General features: G+C 38.1%; 1 protein-coding gene across 2 annotated transcripts in view; it reads left to right on the top strand.

The window, feature by feature from the left end:
* The window catches only part of LOC130565488 (kelch-like protein 29), a 197,584-nt gene that overhangs the window by 68,403 nt on the left and 113,088 nt on the right, over window positions 1-16,093 (top strand). The gene's annotated exons all lie outside the window — the stretch shown is intronic.

The raw sequence follows: 16,093 nt of genomic DNA, 5'->3' as shown, positions 1-16,093 counted from the left end.
TGAGTTATTTCAGCCTGATCTCACAGGAATTTGTAACTATTTTACAAGATGGCTAATTCCTGAATTCATACGATGTGAAGCATACAAAAACGTACAATTATTTGTAAAAAGCAATACAGAAGGTTTCCCCTAATCCAGTGGTTCTCAACAGGAGGGCCGTGACCCACAATGGGGCCTCAGGATGACTAATAATTTAAAATTCGACAAAATGAGCATTGTGACATATATTTCGTAATATTTGTCTATTTTTAAATTGAATAAACACTATTCCAGTTAATAACAAGCTCTAAAATAATTTATTGGGTAGACATTTTGAGTTTTTGTGGGGGGGCCTTGGGGTAAAAAGGTCGAGAACGCCTGCCCTAACCCCACCCCTAAAACTATCGTCACTGGCGCGAAAGCAAATTGAACTAAAGCGTACAAATAAGATTGTATTTACTGAGAGGCGAAATATTTTAACTAGATGTATCAACAAGATGTACCATTCTGAGGTTAGGGTCACTTACCCATTCTGTTTTGAATTGTTCACTTTTTGAAAAGATAGTTTATGGAAATTATGGAATAGTCATTAGAACTATAGAATAACTCAAAATATCGTAATTATGTTATGACTAAACAATCCAAGATAAGTCAAAACTTATCATTTTACCACATAAAAAATATTTATCAGTTCTTGTTTAAGTTCTTCAGTTTAGTCAGGTTAGCTTTTTGCCTAGAATTTGTAGAAAATGTTCTCTTGGCGTTTTATTTGTACAGACAATACAATACAAAACAGTACAATACGATACAATACAATACTATACAATACAATACAAAACGATACAATACAATACAAAACAGTACAATGCAATACTATACAATACAATACAAAACGATACAATACAATACAAAGCGATACGTTACGATAATTTTTTTGCTACAAAAGAAGCAAACTTATTGTTTTGCCTCTTACTGTAAAGCTGTGTATATTATCAGGGATGCGCATAAGTGGTGCGCAGGTGCGCATGCGCGACCAAAATTAAAAATGCGCTCTGTAAATAAGTTTAGAACGTTCATTTGCGTACTGACATGGTTGAAACCTTTTGATGCACAATCACTGTTTTAGACCGACTAATTGTAATACTGGATAAGATTTCCGTTTGTACTGAATGCTTCCAAATCTACTGATATGTCGTTTGTTCCCGGTGTTATACGGGACCTGGGTGTAAATGATGAAAAACGGAGTATTGGTAGCTCCGCCTTTGTTGGTTCTGCTTTCGTTACTAGAGAAGCACGCGGCACGCGCAGCCTCTGTGAATGTCTGGAACTGTGCTGCACGTCTACCAAAACACCGCTTCTCTTAAACTTTCTAAAAGGACAAGCTGTTTAAACTTGACACTTGCACGCAGCTTGTGTTTCTCTGTGCTATACTCGATCCTAGCTCCGCACCGCAAGTCTCCATGTGCGTTCGCAAGTGCACTTCCCAGCAACCTGCCAAAAACCAAAAAGGTTGTCGTTTTAGGTTTCAAAATTGGTGTTGAAAATTAATATTTACTAATGTAAAAAGAAAAACAAGAAGAAATACACTATCATTGAATTTTAAGTGTACTTTAAAGTAATATAAATATAGTATTATCCCACTTTATTGTTTTGTTTATTGTTCATTAAAAAGTAACTACTTTTTTACTTTTATTTTTAATAGGTAAATATAATTTGTCACACTATGTGCAATGTGAGCACCAAACCGAATCTCCAGGTGCTCTCTTGAGAACCAGATAGAAAAACTTATGTGCACCCCTGTGTATTATGTGTTAATAAACAGTATTATTTTGTATTTTTGCTTCTTTTAGTTGGTTATTCTTAATCACATAGAAGGGGGATGAATTACCTAAACAGCTTGCTGTTTTTCTCTTTAACTATTCCCTGAAATAACCCCCAGAGTGTCTGGGGAAACATCCCTTTCTCTGTCTTCTGTCATCAAAGTTACAGCGTTGCTTTGCCCACGGTCCCGCTTATAGATATTACACAGATTAATATAAAAGAATGAAAAGAAGATAAGGAGCCTTGTTGTCTTACAAAGAAAGTGAGAGCGAGAAATAAGAGAGACAGATCGGTGTGTAATTGGTAAAAGAGCGTAAACCATTGTGTCAGCGCAGTATCTGTCTACTTGTGTCACACCTTCTATACACGTTGAACGATGAATAACGAGGCTACTGTGTCTTTAAGAGCCGCCTCTGCCTGAGCTGTCTGTCATGACAAACGATTCGCTTCAAAACGAACAAACGACTGTTAATTGTACTAGAGGTGTGGCAGCCTTATTTACTCGCCTCCCCCTCTAATTAATTTGGTTTGTAGTGCTTTTGTTTATTTATTTATTCCCCGAGCGTGACAATAAATCTAGAGGCGTTGACAGCGTATTTATTCATAAAACCCAGGAGTACTTGAGAAAGTTTATTATGGTCTGTGTATCCAGACTAATTACTCGCACAGATTATAAACAAACAGAAGTATCCAAAAAGTAATGAAAGATTCATTTGTCATGGTATTATGCTTATATCAGGTTTTTGGGTATGAATTTTTCAGAGTGCTTTAAGTTTCGTGATCGTGTGTGCGAATATGGTAATGAATCATTTCCATAGCTGTCAATCACGAGTGCAGAGGTAGACACAACAGAAGCCGAAGATAATGTGGGTGTGAAACTGTAGGGAAGCCAAAACTTATTGGCAGAACTTGTTCAAACTAACGAAAATATTGAACTGTGTCTGCAGATTCTGTTCCAGTCAATCTGGACATATAACGAGTTAAAATGAGAATCTTTACAGGAAAATGAACCGTGGTTTTATTATAATAAAAGTGTTGTTTGGTGGATTGATTACTATATTACTGGACTGTATTACCACACTTTTACTACAAACCATAGTTGTAGTAGGGAAAATTGCTTTAGAAATGTCTTTGTTCTGTTGAACACAAAAGAAGATATTTTGAAGAATGTAGGAAAGTTCTAGGACACTTTTGACTCCTATTGTCATTTTTCCATGAAGGTACAAGCATTCTTCCAAATATCTTTCTCTGTGTTCATCAGAACAAAGACATTTATACAGATTTGGAGCAACTCGAGGGTGATGAGTACACAATTTTTATTATTGGGTGAACTGTCCCTTTAATCGCAGGAATCATGCATTGACCCATACCATCATGCAGTGCTTGTCAGAGTTATTTGTGCATCACAGAATAATCATCACATTTTTTAGCGTAACAGCATCGTAGCAAGGTACCTAATGCCGTAAGGAAGTCAATTATTCCATCCAATGTTTATGCATGATGCCCCTGAACTTCATGTAGAGCACAACATCCAAAAGATTCCTTTAGATTCCACGCAATGTGCCGTTTTTTTATCTTAACATCAGCGTGTGATTGGATTTGTCTGGAGGGGATGTTATTATGAATATTTCACTAATGCTTCAGATATCCAGTTAAATCTGGCAGTTGTGTAGAAATGCCCATACTGAGTGAAATTCTCAGCGCTGTGCTTAAGAAAGTTTAACCCTGTCTTCAAGGGATATTGCTTGCATTTTCATCCGATGAGATTTTGATCCTGGCGTGAGTACAGTAAATATTGACCTTTAACACGATCTTGATGAAGCACTTTATTAGAACGGAAAAGACTGTATATTTTATGCTGCACGGAATACTAAGGGTGTAGATGTTCTTATAGCTCAATTGGTAGAGCATTGCGTTCATTGGGTTCAATTCGCAGGGAAAATGCGTATTGGTACAAAAAAAGGCGTACATTGACTCTTAAAAAGGATGCGTTAATACATTGTAATTGTTTGTGTTATTATAACACTTTTTGTGTTGATCTTGTGTGAAATAAATGAAAGGGACAACACAAGTTGTTAAAAGTAGCACAAAACGTGTTGTCCCAAAAAATAACATTTGTTGTTTTCAACACGGCTGTTTTTAGAGTGTCGAATGCACTCGCAAGTCACTTAAATACGTAAATGTAATGTAACGTAGACGTTCTGCCCAACATCAGTGTTCCACGGTAGAAAGAATGTCATACGGGATCAATTTGACATTGACGTTGAATAAATAATGATGATGCAATTGTCATTTCTTTTTATTGTTCTCCCTATTTCTACCCAATAAAATATTCTGTTGTGTTGCATAACTAGTATTTTTGTTATAAAAATAACCAGACGCTTTGAATCCTTATTTTTAGGCTCCCTTGTGGACCCCGGTCCCCTGGTCGACAAACTTTTTTATTGCTGAACATTGTGGAGAATTAAAGGAAGTTTGTGCTTTAATTAATATCCAAACCCGCTTCTCTCGCTCATCTGTGTTTTTGTTTCTAAAACCACAGACCACATACTGTAAAGTGAGAGTACTGCATAAATTACACAGCCGCTTTATATTTGTATTTACAGTCGTTCTCTAACTATCGTTTTACCCAAAACTAAATACTCAACATTGCTTTGCCGTGTAATTCAGGAAATGCAAATCTGTTTTTTTGTCAAGACTGTTTTGGATGAACTCTGTTACATCTGCCAGTGCCAAATCCAATTTCCCTCAAACCATTTACGCTGCGTTTCTGTGCGTTGAAACCCCATTTTAATTTTGCCATTGAAATGTTGTCTAATAGTTATGCGCTTATTTATCAGTAGATTCGTTCGGCAGCTTCATCTCGAGGCTGAATAAACATTCGTTTTTCACAACACGAGTGCAGATTGATGCATAAGGATGAGAAGGCCAATTCATTTCAATGCGAGCACCAGACTCGCAGGCTTTAGCTCTCGCTCACACATTTCAAGGGTGAATCTACAGTGTACAAATTCAGAGAGAGAGAGAGAGAAAATAGACCAGCTGGAAGTGCGAATCTGAAAACGAATGAATGATGGAATCAAAGTGCCGCTGTTGAGCCAAGAGCCGTTCTGCGGGGGAAAAGGAACTTCAGTTGACTTTCCAAATAATGGAAGTATTACTGTAAAGTTGTAGAGAAGTGTTGATATAGATATGATTTCAATGTGTGAGGGTTTTTTTTAGCGCTAGAGTTTGTGTGGCTGTTTTCCCATCCTGCATTTCTTTGCAAAGTCTTTGCGAAGTTTCATTTATTATTTAGTCATCCTCATGTTGTTTCAAACCTTTTTTTATTCGGGAGACCGCCGAAGGAGATGTTCTAAAGATCCAGTGAATGTGTCGTGTTCTTGACGTGTGCTGTAATCGATATAGAAGGTTCAGCGTGAAATTGAGGTTAAATTTAATGAATGACATTGTGGCCCGTTTATTTTTGGGTGAACTATTTCTTTAACATTTTCCCAGAGAAACGGTACCCTATTTATGGTAGAGACTCTTAGCCAGCTTCATGGATGAATTCAAGCTTACAAATCAAGCAATTAATAAAACAGCAGCTTGTCTTCATTACCAAGACGCAGGGAAGGTCAAAAAACACGTGCGGCGGTTTTTGCCAACATCCGTCGCGTTCCAGTAAACATGTTCAACAAGAAGTAAATGAGAAGGTGATTCACGACGTCTTTGGTCGTACCAAGATTATACATCACAGGATACAGATTGTGTTAATTTCCTCCTGATATTTACCGCTCGTTTATTTCTCCTTGGGGAGAACGGAGGAGAAGTGGAGACATAGCGGTGGCATTTGAATCATTAGTCCTGCGCTGTCATCTATTGCTCTCTGCCATTTATATCTTGAATGGGAAGAGAGGGAAACCCAAGCGCCTTCTTCAAAAGTCATGAACATGAAATATTAATGCTTGCTGAAATTCCGTTCCCGCTTTTTAGTGTTCTGGCCTTGAAAACTCAATTTACTCTTCGTATGTGGATTATGGGGAAGCCGGACGTATCTTTGGGGGTCAGAATGCGGGCCTCGCGTTTATCTTCTCATCTCATCCTGTGTGCGTTTATTAATTTTAATATCACAGCTTGAGCGTGTTGAAATGAGAAGGCAATGCATTTCTTTTTTATGGAGTATAAACTCATTTTCCGGGTCTGTTCGATGTTTATAATATCTTGGGAGGAAAGCTTTATGAAACATTTATTTGAAATTTTCAATGAGCAACAAATACACCCTAAACATTTTTTGGGTTATCTCAACCCAACATTGGGTCAAAAATCGACAAACCCAACCGTTGGGTTATAAGTTCATTTATGCTGGGGTTTTTAACCCAAAATGCTGGTTTGTTTTAACCCATTGTTTGGTCACATATAAACATTTTCTGGGTTCATTTAACTCAATAGTTGGGTTTGTTCATTTTTGACCCAACGCTGGGTTGAATTGACCCAACATTTTTAGAGTGTACTGTCATGTTTTTGTTTGCTCATATTAATACAGTATTTGACTCATTTATACTTATAACGTTTTATAACTACGTTGCATTGATCACCTTCTCTTCAGACCATTATTCAGCCATTTCTTATAGTTAAACCACAGGCATAACGAGAGTTCACTCTTTAAACATTTCTGTATTATAAATGTTTTTTTTTTTGTGGAGCAAGGTTCTTTAGATTACACAAAAAATGTTTTTTTATAAGGAAAACGTTTTTCTATGCCATCACTGTAAAGAACCGTTTGTAGCACCTTCATTTTTTAGAGTGTTAGCTTTGTACTTTTGATTTTTTTCTAGTCAAAATTTTGTAAAGATGTGTAGAGAACATGGGGTCCATTCTGGGGTCAATGATGGGCAAACGGTTCTTCACAGCAATGCCATTTTTGGTACTGCAAAGAACCATTTACATGATTTCCTTATTTTTCATATGCAAAAGAGCCTTTTTCCACAACAATGAACCATTTGTGAAACACAAAAAATTCCGGTTCTTAATGGAAGCATTCAGCCAAAAATGATTCTCCAATGGTAATATGAAGCACTTTTTTAAGAGTGTATTGTGTTTTCAAATGTTTAGTTTGCTGTACAAGGTGGTGTTAAACGTAGACACTCAATGCAGGTATACTGTGCTTTGTTTAGTTTTAATAACAGATTGTCAATCACACATGTGCGGAACACCGTGGCTCTCTGACCTGGAATTCTTCAAAACGTGTTGGAAATATATTTTTCTTTCCAAAGGGCTTTGAGAAACGTTGAATGGAGGCAGGAGACCATTGTTCAAAAGACAATAACAAGTGACGGAAGTTGAAATGTGATTGAATGATCAAAACGAAAAGAGCCCCTATAAAGCGCCCTGATTTGTCTGGAAAGAGAACACAGGACGTTTTCCACACAAGTACCGTTTTAGTGCATTTCAGTATATTATATAAGCGTGTGTCTGCGGCACTCCTGTTTGTAGGGCTGCTGATCACATGGCCTTCCACAATAGTTCTCGAGAGACACATACTATAAATGTACTGTACAGAATTCCCAATCCAATTACTTTGCCTGTTCAGCTTTGTGTCTTGAACATGAATTGCAGTTTCCGACTGTGTCGCGTGTGTTTGGATCTGGAGACGGTTTTACTGCTGTGTCGTTCAAAGGCGAATCCAAATAGCTCGGGTGCCTTTTCTGTCCAGTCCCAAATTAATTTGTTTGATCTGTTCCCACAGCTGAAGCATTTAGAGCCAAGTTGCACATTTTAGCTGTTAATTGTACACAGTGGGCAGCCTGTTTTCTGCTGCCCGCCAACAGAAGTAACATGCATTTGTTGACTTCTGTGTTCCCCAATATAGTGTCATACTTAATATCTACTGCACCATTATGTGTGTTAATATATTACAGTATATAATATACATATGATCTCTGTTTTTGATAGATTCCAAAAAAATTTGTGCTTTCTCATTATTATGACGTGTGGTCTAATAAATTTGTTTAATTCATTTCAATTCAATTTTATTGATGTAGTGCTTTTCACAGTGTGCATTGTTCCAAAGCAGCTTTACAGTAGAAAATAAGAAAAACTGAAAAACACAGAAAAGGTAAAACACAGCACAGTGCATGGTGTTTATACAGTAGAACAAGCAAGATCATTCTAGTATACAGTATAATATCTAATAAAAGCAGTCTTCCTGTGAGCAAGCCAACATGGCCCTGTGGCGAGGGACCCAAACTCCAATGATAAATAAATGGAGAAAAAAACCTCGGGAGAAACCAGTCTCAGCCGGAAGGGCCAGGTCCCCTCTGACTTGTGCACCAGTCTTGTATGGGGTTCCACAGGGCTCAATTTTGGGTCCTTTTCTATTTTCTTTATACATGCTTCCTTTGTATGCCATATTTAAGAGGCGCAATATATCATACCACTTGTACACAGATGACACTCAGTGTCATGTTCCTTTGCACCCAAAGGATGTCTTCAGTTTACAGTGTCTGTTTGATTGTCTGAGAGATGTTAAACAGTGGATGTCTGCCAACTTCCTTCAGTTAAATGAGACTGAGGTCTTAATTTTTGGCTCCCCTGCTTCTACAAAGGTTGTGGCCAGTAAACTGGGACCTCTTTCTGGGAATCTTCAATCACATGTCAGAAACTTAGGCATTGCTTTTGACTCTGCTTTGACTTTTGATAAACAGAATAATGCTGTGGTTAGAAGTTGTTTTTATCATCTAAAGAATATTGCAAAGATGAAGTCATTCTTAACATTAAGAGACATGGAGTCTGTAATACATGCTTTTATCTCATCCAGATTGTGCTTTTTCAGTGGCTGCTCCACAGCTATGGAACAATTTTCCACCGTCTATAAGAACTGCACCAACATACGCTGTTTTTAAGTCTCTTCTTAAAACTTATTTATTTACGGTTGCACATGGTCATAAGTAAGCACAGTGGTATAACTGTAGTGTACTATCTGTCGCTGTGTTCTTTGTTTACTTTTTGTATTTTGTAATATGCTTAAATTTTGTACAGCACTTTGGCCAACAGCTGTTGTTTTTAAATGTGCTTTATAAATAAATATGACTGACTGACTGTGTCACAGTGCAACATTGAGACAGACACTGTGACCACACACATACAGTACACCCCATATAACACATACTTACCGTTATGCACCGTCCGATATCCGGCTTGAAAAGATATATACGGACTTGTGTTGTGTTAAGTGTATGGTGAATATATTTTGATTTGACTGTTTAATGTTTTACTTCATGTTGCTATGTACCTGTGTAATGTGTTTGCTGTGTTGGTCTACTATACCAATTCAAACCACATTGCATAGCATTTACCCATAGCCCATTGAAATAACCACAGACACATGTTTCTCTCATCTACCACCATTTATTTGAAATACAAGCACATAGAAGATTACATACACTCACCAGTTTCCGTTTTGCACAACCAAACCAGTTCAATACGCAACCTGGGATTTTTATACAGCACTAACAACCATCTTGGATGTGACATCATCCGGGTCACATCCATCATACCAACAAAAATCTTTTGTTGTATTTTGAATTGTGTATGTGTTCTTAATTATTTTTTAGTTTGCATTTTGTTTCATTATGTTTAAATGTTATATGTACAAAGCTACTTACCTCCAACATGGTACGATCCAGGGGCGGGGACTGGAATATAAAATGGCCCCAAACACTCATTCAGTGTGGGTTGTTGGAGTAGGAGTTTGGTTAGTGTACTGGAGTGTTGGATTTGTCTAAATTGGCCTGTAAGTTTGTACATACTGTACAGTTTATTATCTTTCTGTCATTTTGGCACTTTCTGTTTGCACCGTGTTTTGCTGGAATTTTTGCATTTTGGTGAAGAGAATACAATAAATTTCTCTCTTCCTCACATCAACGGGTCACTTTTAACCTCCATCCCTCGGGTCATCCTGTCAACAGACTGACTGACTGACCTTTATACACATATACATATACTGTAACAAACATATTAGACCACATGTCGTAATAAAGAGAAATATTTAATAATATTTATTAATAAACAAATATTTAAGAATCTCCCAAAAACTTAAAACTAAAAAACCCCCAAATTTTATACCCACACATTTATACCTAAAAGTTAGAAATTAACCTTTGGAACTGTAGTTAGGCATCTGAAACTTTAAATTGGATGGTGGTCGGATACATTTGTTAAGCACTTTATTTAGTGTAGAGCATTTTTCTAAACAAGGGAGCTTGTTTAGACTAGCTCCTGCAAGCACTGCAAAGAAAAAAGTTTCTTTGCAGTGATGGTAGTTTTGGTTCCCGAACAAACTTTCATATACTGTAAAATCTATAGTTGTTTATGGAACCATACAGCTGGACAAACAACATTTAAAGAATAGTCTGTAATTGGATCAAATATATCTACAGTAGTAGCATTCATGGCTTTAAATAAAGTATATCTCGTAGCATTTTTTTCTTTGGACTGGGCCTTTAGCGAACTTTATTTGACACACAATAGAATGCATTCAAAAAGTGATAAAAAATCTCAAATTACACAACCGGTCAAAATTGTTTTTCAATTCAATCTTAAAAAGGTTTTGATCTAAAGGTGTATGCTTATATGTCTGAAGTTTAATTGATAGACAAAAATAAAAAAAAATCATCACAAACTAAAACACTTTTTAAACAAAAATTGTTTTTTTTTTCGATTTTTCAGTCGCAACATAATTCTCAAAGTTCCCTTTGTGTTATTCCACAGTTTTGATGGGCTTACTATTCTTTCTACAATTTGAAAAAAAAAGTAAAAGTAAGTGTTTCTGACCGGTATATGTTTTGATGGAAAATAAAGTATGAATGCCATTGTCATCAGTGTTGTTTATTTATGCGGCTGAACAACACCTTAAGGTTTTAGGTTTGGATAGTAACCGTGAACAGAAGGTCAGAACCTTGGGGGAGCGCGTGGGACGGACCGGCCCTGGTGCAGCTCGACACGATCATCTTGGATGTGAATCAGGAAACCTCTTTTCTTTATAAATAGCCCAGTGTGGACCTGACAGTCAGACTGTGTTCAAGAACATTCCAGCACTAGAGAGGCTGGACCTTTAGCCGTTACACCTATATTAAAGCTATTTATTGCGTTGGCATTTCAGGAAACTTTAAGATATGTTTCATCTCATTGCACATTGTGTGCACATGCTCTCTTGTTTGGAATAATCTAGATTCATTTGCATTAGAATGAGGTTTTATGTGTGCATATATTTACATGTATGCGCTCGGCGACTTACAGATTATTTAAGGTACACATTTCCTTGGACTTCGAACCCATGACCTCTGGGCTGACGCAATGCTCTACCCATTGAGCTGCTTATTTCTGATGCCATGATGCTCCCAGAAACTCAAACATATAGTGTTGAGAACTTATTGCAACTCGCCTCTCAGAAAGTCCAGCGGTAACATGGCGATTTGCATTTTTCAGTGCCAGAAGACAAGCCCAGCGCTGACTGAGTTGCAACACTGTTGCCCTAAGAGTCTGTGTCTGGCGGAGCGCCTGCGGGAGACGAATGTAGATCTTGTTCTTTTTTCCATCTGGCTGTGTTGTGGAACTGACAGTTCTAACATTTGTAGAAATAAGAAACGTGGCGTATAAGCAGCGCGCTTGTCAGGCGTTTCCTGATCCTGTTCTGTCCTTTACACGTTTTCTGTCTCCATTTCCAAATATCTTTCATCCTGGGTGATACAAGCGGTTCTTGTCGAAGCGCATTTGTAGGAGTCGAGGCCGGCCTGACCGTATGTGAAATTGCTTTGTTCATCCATTGTTTCTGAGTGGCAGGCATGTGATGCTCATCTGATGGTGTCGCTCTCTGACGTCACCGCTTGCGTCCGAATCTGCAGAACTGTCTGAACTGCTGAGTGATGCATTATCACTTTTGAGGAATGGGAGGTACATTTGGTGATGGGAATTTTCTTTGCAGTTATTCAGTGTAGGCACTCGTGTTTGTCTGGAATGGACACATTTTAAGAAGGTTTATACAGTAAGTAAAATAAGATTATGGTCATGAAGCAAAGCAGATATGAGAGGTATTATTTTGAACATTAAAATACTTTCCTTCCCAGTTGAATTTACAGTCGAGAGCAAGTATGTTTGCATTCCTAAAGGAAGTGAAATTTCGGTAGCTTTTTTGGGTTGGAGCAGTCAGCTTCTGTTTTAACCTGTGATGTGAGAGGACAGTAGGTCGGAGAGTTCAGGAAAGTGATTTGCAAATAAGCAATCATGTTTCTTCTAATTGCTATTTATAAGTAAGTATTTTTTATTTATAAGTATTATTAATCTGTCTAACCTTTAAGTTTCTAGCTCAACCAATGGTGTAATTTTGCCCTCTCTGTCCTACCAACATCAACAACAACAAGTGTGGTAATTGGTGATGTTTTTTTTCCAAATAGTTTTACTAGTAATATTATTATTATTATTTTGTCTTTGAGTCATGTGAAATGATGTAAAAAGCATAATATGGTAACATTTACCATGCTTTAACTATAGTAACCATAGCTATTTGGTTTTAGTAAAACCTGTCTTTGCATATACAGTGTTTACATACACTCAGCCCCGGACTGGCCATTGGGAGAACCTGTCGACTGCTATGGCATTTTTTTACAGACAAATGTGGAGAGCACGTTATTGTAACGCTAAAGTAAGTCAATATTGATGTCCGAGCGCGAACCTCTCCGCTCGCACGCGGATTTCTTTTGCTCTCGCTCTAAACTGGACGGCAATTTTGTGCAAGAGCAAAAGAAATCCATGTACGAGGAAAGCATCTTCCGCGTGTGCGAGCGGAGAGCATCTAAGGGCGCGTCCAGTTTTGTGCGTGAGCAAAAGAATTCCGCGTGTGTGCGTAGAGGTTCGTGCGCTCACACATCAATATTGACGTCATTTCGCGCTACAATATCGAGCTCTTGACATTTGTCAGTCAAAGCACGCCATAAAAGACTGACATAAAATTGGCTTGACGTTGGACATTCGACATTTGTGAATTTAGGGAGCGTCAACAAAGTGACATTTCACGTTTCTAACGTCATTAACATTTAAAGGGAAAACAGTCATAAAGCAGTGCAGGAGAGATTATTGACCGCACGATGCAGTTGTTTCACACATACAATTTAAGCATATAATGTGTATTTGTTGTTTTATTATAAAACCTAAGGATAGAATGAATCTTCTTTTGTGGGTTTGGCCACATGATCAATTTTAATATTTGTTTTCTTGAAACTTTCTCAAGCCAAACTGTATTTAATTACATGTATTTACTGTATTTATTTAAACACACTGTCAGTCTAATTAATTGATGGCGTAATGATTACAAAGCATCACAAAATAGGTTCATGCTTTCTAGTTGTGGTTTGTGGCCTGGATGAGTGTGGGATTTCCCGGCCTGAATTTGTGTCCCAGTCCCGCCCTGCATACACTGTATATATATGCAAAAACCCAGGTGCAAACACTTATTCTCAAATTATAAAAGTTTCCGAAAAAATAAAGAGATGGATCGATAGATATATTCAAAGTGTAATTTTTGCATGTATGTGTATGAATGTGTGCTATTTTTTACAGTATGAACTATTATCATTCTGCTCATTTCTGTGAATTTGAAGTTACTCTTGATCGTGTTCTGTGGCGTCCACACGAAAAGGTCAGTGGCTCCATTGCCACCATTAAAAAGGTCATTTTAAAGGGCCGGACCTCGCGAGCGGGCGAGCTCTCTTTGAGGTGTGCTGTATTGGACGTCTGGGAGAAATGAAGCGAGTTGGTTTTCACTGACAGATTCTTTGTAAGTAACACCATAACTGCAACCTCACGAACGCCCCGAGGTTCTCCTGCCAACAGCTATAGACATGATATTCCATGGGGCCATTAATTTCAGGCAGAACGCTTTCTCCATTTTGCATGTTAGATTAAATAGAACAGTATGTCCTTGGGGTTTTTTGTGAGTGGCATCATTTTGTGGGCAGAATTTAAAGCTAAAAAAGGCATTTTAGTTCTCGCTCTGTTGTTGTTGTTTTTTTTCACCATTCCGTGACCTTTCATATCATCTGACCTTTAATCACACAGAAAACCGTGTCTGTGTAAAATGCCTTCGCAGGGTGAGACCTGTGGAATCTAGATGATTCGTTGGTAGTGCGTGGCTTTAGCTTTCAATCGCGGATATTCCGGTTTTTTTGTCGAATATAGCTCAGCCGAAGGCGTTCGTTGATGGGAGTGGATGCTTTTCAGACCGCCATTTATTCAATCAAATATCTGCCGTTTCAAAAAGAGCAGCAGGAGAGCCAGACCCCCGAGCCGTCTTTAAAATGTCCAATGTCCGAATGCACCCCTACTGGGCTCACAGCGTCATGTCATTTGGTTCATTTTCAGAAAAAGGACCATCTGCTTTGCTTACTTTCCCCACCACACAAGACCTAAATAAATAACTGGCATTTAGAAAGGTCCGACAGTAAGAGCTGACATTCAGTGGACCGTTTTCTTTAAGGTTAACTTTGTCCAAAAGCTGATAACAAATGCATGCAAGGGCACTTTCAAACCTGCCTAAAGTCATTGAAATATCTTTTTTCGGGAAATTCAGGTGATGTGACTCCTGAAAGCAGGTTGAGATAAACATACAGTATATATAGTATGCCAGATCATCCCATATACCACCTTGAGCAATTTTACCGCGGTACACAATGATTATACATTGGACATTAAATGGCGACCCATCCGAGTATAAGACATTTCCTGCATATTGCCGCTGTTCTTTCGAAACCTTGCATGTCCAAATTTGCTGTTTTTCAGGAAATGCAAAAAACACTGTACTTATTAAATGATTACATACTGTGAAGTCAAAGTTGACAAGCATTTTTAAAATACTTTTTATTGGTTCAATTTTTACAAAACCCAATGACAAACATAAAGGGTGATTAATAATAATGGTTTATGTCAAAAAAATAAAGATGGCAAAATATGGAGATACAAGGTTTCAGAAGGACATCTACAGTCTTTTCTCCTTTGAAAGTAATGCTCAATATCTTCAGTTGCATTTTACTATTTACATGTATCATTCTTTTCCTCTGTTTTCTATCAGATCTGCAACCAAGTTGAGAACTACTGTTCTTATGAAAATAAACTTCCCATCGTAAGATCCAGCTCCCGAAAGGCTATGCACGGCCATTTAAAAATGAATGTTTCCATTAATTGTTTCATAAAATAAATCCAATTGCCCGCACGTTCTTGCTTTCATCTGGAAACAAAGCGATCTAACCGCATTCGCATGGGCTGATGGTGACTAATGCCGTCCTTCGCTGGGCTTTGAGAGACACCAGACTCATTTGTCTACATTTCCAATTGGACGCGTCTAATGGCAGATGCAGTGCATTGTTAAAGTTTGTTTGGGGCCACTCTGCAGGAAAAGCGATCGATAACCAATTGACCGTGATTTCATAGCCTTTAATTTCGTTCCGGGGAAATTCCGAGGCGTGTCTTTCATCAGTCTTGTCGTGCCCGAGTATACACAGCAGCTAACGTTATTTAATAGAATCTTAATCATTTGATGTATCGTGTGTAAACGTAAAGGACAAAATATGATGCATATGCAGACTGATTGTTGGGAGATGGCAAGCACAACCCCCATCCTTCTCTCCATCGTCACCCTCCTCCATCCATCCGTCTCCACAGACAGGTACATGAAGATATGCATATGCATATCTGCTCCTCAACTCCTTGAATTCTCAGGAGATCACAGGTTTTCATGTGACACGCATTCATTAAAGATGAGCTTTGCAATGCATGCCAACGTAATGCAAGGTTTGATGGCCGCTCGCTCGCGATGGGGTCTGTGGTTTCATTGACGGGGAGTTATTTAAAGGGATAGTTCACCCAAAAATAAATTCATAGTTTCATTTATTCATCCTCATGTCATTTCTAACCTGTATGACTTTCTTTCTTCTGCAGAACACAGAAGAAGATCTTTTGAAGAACGTTGGTAACCAAACATCTTTAGCCCCTTTTGAATTCCGTGGACACAAAACCACCGAGACATTTCTCAAAATATCTTCTTTTGTGCTCCACGCGCATCTGTTCCATTCGTTTGATTATTACTAGTTCAACTCGAGGACAAACATCATCCAAGTTCATGAGTCACCGTTCAGTTCTGCCTGTAGAAAAGCAAACAGCCCGTATAGACTCTCATGGGGACTGGCGGTACTCGCGTGCCACTCGTCTCTTGCGTGCGCTTTTTCTCTCTAGCAGGCGAGCGTTTCCCAGTCTTTCCTATCAA

Source organism: Triplophysa rosa, linkage group LG15 (assembly GCF_024868665.1).
Source record: "Triplophysa rosa linkage group LG15, Trosa_1v2, whole genome shotgun sequence".
Lineage (NCBI taxonomy): Eukaryota > Metazoa > Chordata > Actinopteri > Cypriniformes > Nemacheilidae > Triplophysa > Triplophysa rosa.
Note: the sequence above shows the minus strand (reverse complement) of the source record. Positions and strands in the feature narration are given on the sequence as shown.